Below are 8500 nucleotides of genomic sequence, written 5' to 3'. Positions count from 1 at the left end.
TAGGAGGTTTCTTTGTTCATGTTATATAGTGGATAAATGTTGACCGTTGTTCAGTTATACAACTCAGTGAATGCACTGAGGGTAATGTACTCTGAATTTTGAGGAAGTACATACTACACAGTGCACACATTAAATGGGGCAGCTGAGTACATTTTGAAATAGATTTCAAATATGTTTTCAGTATTCCCAACATTTCTCTCACATTGCACTGGTTTTTGCGACCTTACATATGGGTTTATTAACATACTGTAGACAATCAACACTGTATGTTATGTTATCAATTACAAAACAGTTTCTGTGCTTCTTTGTGTTTTCTTTGAGATCTTTTATGATGATTTCTCAGTTGGGGGAGTCATGATACTCAGTACCAATTTGTCTTGCTTTATTGTGGGTTCATATACAATTAGTTGCTAAGCAATAAGCTTAATAATACAGAAACATGACTGTGAGAAAGAAATTGTCATTCCCGTTTATGTAGCTTTTATTGATGTGCACTGTTGTAACAAAAATTATATGCGGTAATGTATAAAAACAAACCGGCTTGTAACAGGCATTGGAGTACCACTGGTAGCAACTGAATTTTTTTTTATTTTATTTTTTATTACCTCCTGCTGTTACATCCTCAGTTTACAAACATCACTAAAGGTGAAACGAATGTTAATGTGGTGAGCAAACTGTTCCAATTGCAACTATCAAGTTAGGAGACTACAGCTTTAGTGCTCGATGAAGTAGCTCCCTTCTGGCCTCTCAATGATTGATTGCAACCCATTTGCCAACAGTGCTGAACAGATGTGGGCAATCACCAATCCAGCTTGTGGCCAAACCCACAATGCAAAACATTGGTGACCTGGCAAGAACTGGTGTTCCCATTGCAGGAAGGCCATTGGCACACTGTGGTATGCTGTTGTATTCTATAATGCATCTAGCCAGGAGTGAATTCCTTGGGTTTGCAAGTTATTGGACTGTGTTGTAAAGCAGTTTCGCTCTGCAATCAGGAGTGAGTACCCTTAATTCTATTATGTTAGGACTGCAGAATAATAAACCATGTAAAGAAAATAGTATTGATGGTGATTTCAATGGCAGCAAGTATTATTGTGTGTTTTTTATATTGATAAATGTTACTGCCTTAAGGAATGCAGCTGAGTAATTGGCATTCCTGCAAGTGCAATGTCAGTGCTGAATCTTATGTACACTCTGTGCATGCACAGTGCAAAGGCAAGGCATAAGTTACATGTGAAACCTGTGCATCAGATCTTGTGCACATCTCACGTACATCGTCAGTAAAATTATAAGTGTAATGTCAAAAGCCAATTGTTGGCACCAGATTTGTTGAACCTTACCCCATGAACTTTAAATACAGAGCTTGGAAACCCTAATAATGCCCAAGTTTTTCAAGAAATAGAAAACTGTGAGATTCATAAACCACTTATGATCACTTTATATTGTATTGACTGCTTTAATCGAAATAATTGTTTGAGAGTTGTGGAAAATGAGCAGCACTAAAACAAGGTGGCTTTGATATCCCCTTGTAAGTCCTGAAATCATAACACCCTTCTCTTACAATAATGTTGAATAAGGCATAGTAGGTAATGGGGACTTACTGTTATTTAAGTTAAGTTTGATACACAGTTGTTGTTTCAGAGTGATGTGGCAAAAACAAATGATACGAAAATTAAATAAGTTAACTATTTAAATATAGTAATGAAGATGCTACTACTTTAGGGTAGATTTTCATTTCGATGGTGGGTAATTTCAGAACTACGGTCATGTAGTCTGTACATTTCTGTATTTGATTAGTAATCTGTGCTTTTCTGTTATGAAATTTATACACATGTTAACTAGTGTGTGAGTGAAGGCTGCTGTTTATGGGATAGCACATGTCCTAAGAAACTTCTCATACGTTTTGTTAATGGCACATTGATTTGTATTTACAGGTAATAAAATCATTCCCAGTTAATCATCAGAGTTGAAGTACCGGATGTACACCATGGGGGTCAGAAGTACCTTTTCCCACGGATGACAATTGTTTGAGGTAGGTATGTTGTGTGTTATTAGTATTAGTAGTTCCTGTATCTTGTGCAATGTATTGCATTTTATGATGTGAGGGGTATTTGCACTCATCAGTGTTATATATGTATATTTCTGGTTAGGCACAATTGTTGCCTTTGATACTCCTTTTTAGAAGTTGGCATCGTTGGAGCAATGTAGATGTGAAAAGATAGTAATGCTCCATAGCTTTTAAAATTCCTATGAGTAGTCAAAAAGTGGTCTCATTTTCCAGTAAATGGGTTGTGCATATCCAAGAATAAATCTCTCTTACTTTATACTCACAGCATCATTTTTGTTGTTGGTAGTTACTGCGAAGTCCCCTCTCCCCTTCAGTTGTTGCTGTTGATGTTGGGCCACTACTGCTACAGCTCAGTTGGTGGAATGGAGAAGCATCGGCCAGTGATTGTTGTCCTTGTCAGATAACGTGGAGCAGTGGCTGCAAATCTCTAAAGAAAATAGTTCCTTGTGTAATGTTCGAAAGTCCGTTTGCGAGTCCGCACAGTCTTCTCAGCGATGCAAACTGCTGATTTTAATTGTCTGTTATGGTTTTAAGATGATTTTTTAGGCCCTGTTAGTTACTTATTGCAGTATTGAGTGTATCATTCATCACCAGCGTCATTTCACACCACTGAAGTGAGGAAAACTTCCTTTGCGGTTTATTATCAGTAGTTGTTGTTACGTTGTGAGGTAGAATTGTTCACTACGGTACGACGCAAATCCAAAGATTATCTGTAATGCTAACTTTCTTTTGTGCATCGTAATATTATTTCGGCAAAACCCTCCTTTCAATGTTCAATGAGGCTGTGTCAACACTGGACCATGTGAGCTGCAAAGCATGGCCCAGTTCGAAGCCCATTTCTTCTTCTCCAAATCCCTGGCCAAGCTGCCATGGCATCAGATCGTGCGAAGCAGTGATTATAATCTGATTATTTGCTGTTGATTGTTGACCTTTGTTGTGAAGTGGTGTTGCTCCTGGTAGACTGTAGTAAGGACTCAGCCTGATGGTCCGCATCACCTATGTCGTGAATGTGTAACACTTAGTTCACACTTCTCTCTCTTGTGTATTCATAGGACACTACCCCTTTACTGGTTCCTACCAAAACTTTGTTTTTGTGTTTATCTAATAATATTATTTATTACTCTGAATAATCTTTGAAATATCATACGAGTCTCATTAGTCTATTAACACACAGACCGTTCAACGCTATTGTCACTTTATTGCTACTGTCCTGTCATTCAAATGCTTCTCACTCCCTTTTTCCCTCATCAGTTTCTTTGTCTCTCTTCTTTACGATTTTCACGTGCTCTCCCTCAAAATAAGTGATCTTTCTTTTACATCAATCTTCTACCCTAACTGATTCTGATTATATTTTTCAGTGTACTTGTGTGTACATGAGTGTGATGCCTCCTTTATAACATAACATGTGGAGGCTTATTAACGTAAATATTTTAAACAAACATTTTTAATTTTTCTATAATAAATACATAATTAATTAACAGAACTCCAACAATTCTTGATAGATCTTGCAACAATTTAATGAAACTCATAGTAATTAGTTGATCCTTTGTGAAATCTATCGTCTTCTTGGATGACTCAATTTAGCTGAACTATCAAAATAATTATTGTTACTAACCACGTATTTACTAAATCTAGATAGAAAGTTGATACATTGTTAATCTTCTCTAGCTTCACAATGGATTCTGTCATATAAAATATGAATTCTGGCTTAACTAAAATACTTTTTTAATTTTATGTGAGGATAGACTCCTTTTATTATCTTCTGTTTTTTGTCCTCTAGAAGGTAACTTCCAGTGTGTGATATTTAGACAACTCGGTATGGTCCCTTATATAGACTACACCATTTTTGGTTTAGTTTCATTTTCTCTGATGATTCCAGATGATTTTTTAACAATATAGAGTCACCAACTTTATAACTAATTACGACACCAAATTTCTTATGAAATTGGTTTTTTCGTATATTAGCCTTATGTTTTAACCATAAGTAAGCTATACATATAACCCCATTGTGATCTTTTTCCTTACTACATATACATGGTAAATTACCAAGCCATTCGTCTCCATATTGTTTATTGAATAGAATTTCTTTAGGAGCATAACCAGTCAACGTATGTGTTAATTCATTGCACATTAATTCAAAACTTTCAATTAACTCCAGCTGCTGAGGTCCAGGGAGGTCAGGAACTTCACCCAATGAAATTTCTGGCCAAGGTCTTCTAGATTTTCTGGTCGAGTCCTAACCGGCTTAATAATTTTGTTGATATCTCGAGCATCTAAGACTAATCGTATATCACCATTAGACTTAGTTACTGATAATAGTGGGCTAGAATACCAGGATGTCGAGGTCTCGATAATTCCCCAGTCCAACATCTTTTTTATATCCTTAGTTACCGCTTCCCTTTTTGATCACGGACCTGAATACGCTGTTTTACAAAATGTGGTATGTGGGTAAGTTTCAATATTATATTCGAAGTTTTTAATCACACCTGGTTTTTTATTGAATACTGGTAAATATAATTTTAAAACCTCTCTTAATTCTATTTGTTGTTGTGTAGATAAATATTCCGATTCCCAGACTTTCTCGCCAATACTCAACATATCAGCCTCAGCATCAGTTGTCTTAACACGGTCATTATTCAGACAATGTAAAGCGATGCAAACTGCTGATTTTAATTGTCTGTTATGGTTTTAAGATTATTTGTTATGCCCAGTTAGTGTGTTATTGCAGTATTGAGTGAATCATTCATCACCGGCAGCGTTTCCCACCATTGAAGCAAGGAAAAATTCATTTGTGGTTCAGTATCAGTAGTTGTTGTTACGTTGCTAGGCAGAATTGTTCACTATGGCACAAAGCCAATCCAGAAATTATTTATAATGTTATCTTGCTTTTGTGGGTCGTTATATTATTTCGACAAAACACTCCTTTCAATGCTCAGTGTTCATCAAGTCAGTCTTTCAATTATAATGCTCACAGTTATTTAATTTTGATCATCAACTATCACACAGTTCAATTAATGATGGAGCCAATATGTGAGATTTCCATTACTGATGAACAACTTTTATTGTTCCTTCTTAGCAGTTAGTTTATAATCATCACAGCACACACACACCGATGGATTAGATCAATTATGACTCCTTTCAGTTCAGTGATTGTGCCAATTACGACAACTTTTACAATTGGCTTATTTGTATTATCTTCGTGTGGTCGTATTACTGTTTCCTACTCAAGGCTAATCAGGTATTGCAGTCTTCGATACTATGTCCACTCTTCATTGTAACTGTTCACTCTGATGAAGCTTGAGTCCAGCAATAATATCTCCAATAATAAAGAGTTCATTAACTCATCATACACTATCAGAATATCACTTAAGTTCAAGTTCTCAAGTCAGAATAACTGAGAACAAAGTCCGCGCATCTCTTTAATGCAATAGTACATTTTTTGAATAGAAACAATTTCGTAGTGTTCCGTTTGTAGTTCTATAACAAATGGTGCTCTCTCACGACCGGATGGCAAGCAAGCTAGCGAGCTTCTAACATTTCCATGATGGAGCACTGTAGACACATTTAATTTCCTTATTGCCACATTTACAACTGTCTTTCAAAATTGATGCTATCTCTGACCGACATATTACTTTGGACTTAGCTTTCATCATACTGATTTGTAGTTATTACCAAGATGTTAGATAGCTAATTAAAAATAACCTTTCTTTCTTTATACCTTTATATCATGACATTCTCAATAATTATTGAAATTGGTGTTCATAAAAACTTTAAGGTGTTATATTATTGTCAAAGTTGTTGTACCTGTCAGGATAACACTGTTCCCTACTTTAAATTATCATGACATTCTTATATGGGTTTTTGGGTTTCTTGGGGTCTTATATTACCCATAAGAAACTCACAGTTCTAAATTGTAAGGAGGTTATAACTGTTGACATATTAGAATAACATTTTATTGTGAAAGCCTGAGGTGTGAGGTACTTTCAAGCCACTGGAAATAAATTTCTTGTTGGTATCATATATGTTACCGAAAGGTGTGTATTGTATTGTGAAAAGCTTTCATGTTCTTATAGCTATTGACTTTACACTTTGTGTCTTACTAAACTTTATTGTCAAACATCTAGCTTATTTTATAATTATGAACTACTGCATACTACTCAAGAGGACGTCGTCATTAAGAGAAAGAAAACTGGCGTTCTATGGATCGGAGTGTGGAATGTCAGATCCCTTAATCAGGCAGGTAGGTTAAAAAATTTAAAAATGGAAATGGATAGGTTAAAGATAGATATAGTGAGAATTATGAAGTTCAGTGGCAGGAGGAACAAGACTTTGGTCAGGTGAATACGGGGTTATAAATAAAAAATCAAATAGGGGTAATGCAAGAGTAGGTTTAATAATGAATATAAAAAAAGGAGTGTTGGTAAGCTATTAAAAACAGCATAGTGAACATATTATGGTGGCCAAGATAGACACAAAGCCCACGCCTACTACAGTAGTCAAGTTTATATGCCAACTAGCTCTGCAGATGATGAAGAAATTGATGATGAAATGTATGATGAGATAAAAGAAATTATTCAAGTAGTGAAGGGAGATGAAAATTTAATAGTCATGGGTGACTGGAATTCAAGAGTAGGAAAAGGGAGACAAGGAAACATAGTAGGTGAATATGGATTGGGGCTAAGAAATGAAAGAGGAAGCCGCCTGGTAGAATTTTGCACCGAGCATAACTTAATCATAGTTAACACTTGGTTCAAGAATCATGAACGAAAGTTGTATACATGGAAGAACCCTGGAGATATTAAAAGCTTTTAGATAGATTATATAATCATAAGACAGAGATTTAGGAACCAGATTTTAAATAGTAAGACATTTCCAGGGGCAGATGTGGACTCTGACCACAATCTATTGGTTATGAACTGTAGATCAAAACTGAAAAATGGTGGGAATTTAAGGAGATGGGACCTGGATAAACTGAAAGAACCAGAGGTTGTACAGAGTTTCAGGGAGAGCATAAGGAACAATTGACAGAAATGGGGGAAAGAAATACAGTAGAAGAAGAATGAGTAGCTTTGAGGAATGAAATAGTGAAGGCAGCAGAGGATCAAGTAGGTAAAAAGACGAGGGCTAGTAGAAATCCTTGGGTATCAGAAGAGATACTGAATTTAATTGATGAAAGGAGAAAATACAAAAATGCAGTAATTGAAGCAGGCAAAAAGAAATAAAAACGTCTCAAAAAAGAGATCAACAGGAAGTGCAAAATGGGTAAGCAGGGATGGGTAAGATAGATACTGCCTACAGGAAAAGTAAAGAGACCTTTGGAGAGAAGAGAACCACTTGCATGAATATCAAGAGCTCAGATGGAAACCCAGTTCTAAGCAAAGAAGGGAAAGCAGGTGGAAGGAGTATATGGAGGGTCTATACAGGGGCGATGTTTTTGAGGACAATATTATGGAAATGGAAGAGGAGGTAGATGAAGATGAAATGGGAGATACGATACTGCGTGAGGAGTTTGACAGAGCACTGAAATACCTGAGTCGAAACAAAGCCCCCGGAGTAGACAACATTCCATTAGAACTACTGACAGGCTTGCGAGAGCCAGGCCTAACAAAACTCTACCATCTGGTGAGAAAGACGTATGAGACAGCGAAATTCCCTCAGACTTCAAGAAGAATGTAGTAATTCCAATCCCAAAGAAAGCAGGTGTTGACAGATGTGAAAATTACCGAACCATCAGTTTTATAAGTCACAGCTGCAAAATACTAATGCGAATTCTTTACAGACGAATGGAACAACTGGTAGAAGCTGACCTCAGTTTAATAAGTAACAGCTGCAAAATACTAATGCGAATTCTTTACAGACGAATGGAACAACTGGTAGAAGCTGACCTCAGGGAAGATCAGTTTGTATTCCGTAGAAATGTTGGAACACGTGAGGCAATACTGACCCTACGACTTATCTTAGAAGAAAGATTAAGGAAAGGCAAACATATGTTTCTAGCATTTTTAGACTTAGAGAAAGCTTTTGACAATGTTGACTGTAATAGTCTCTTTCAAATTCTGAAGGTGGCAGGGGTAAAATACAGGGAGCGAAAGGATATTTACAATTTGAACAGAAAGCAGATGGCAGTTATAAGAGTCGAGGGACATGAAAGGGAAGCAGTGGTTGGGAAGGGAGTGAAACACGGTTGTAGCCTCTCCCCGATGCTATTCAATCTGTATATTGAGCAAGCAGTAAAGGAAACAAAAGAAAAGTTTGGAGTAGGTATTAAAATCCATGGAGAAAAAATAAAATTTCGAGTTTTGCCGATGACATTGTAATTCTGTCAGAGACAGCAAAGGACTTCGAAGAGCAGTTGAATGGAATGGACAGTGTCTTGAAGGTGGGGTATAAGATGAACATCAACAAAAGCAAAATGAGGATAATGGAATGTAG

This window comes from Schistocerca nitens, chromosome 3 (genome assembly GCF_023898315.1).
Source record: "Schistocerca nitens isolate TAMUIC-IGC-003100 chromosome 3, iqSchNite1.1, whole genome shotgun sequence".
NCBI lineage: Eukaryota > Metazoa > Arthropoda > Insecta > Orthoptera > Acrididae > Schistocerca > Schistocerca nitens.
This window is presented reverse-complemented; position numbering follows the sequence as displayed.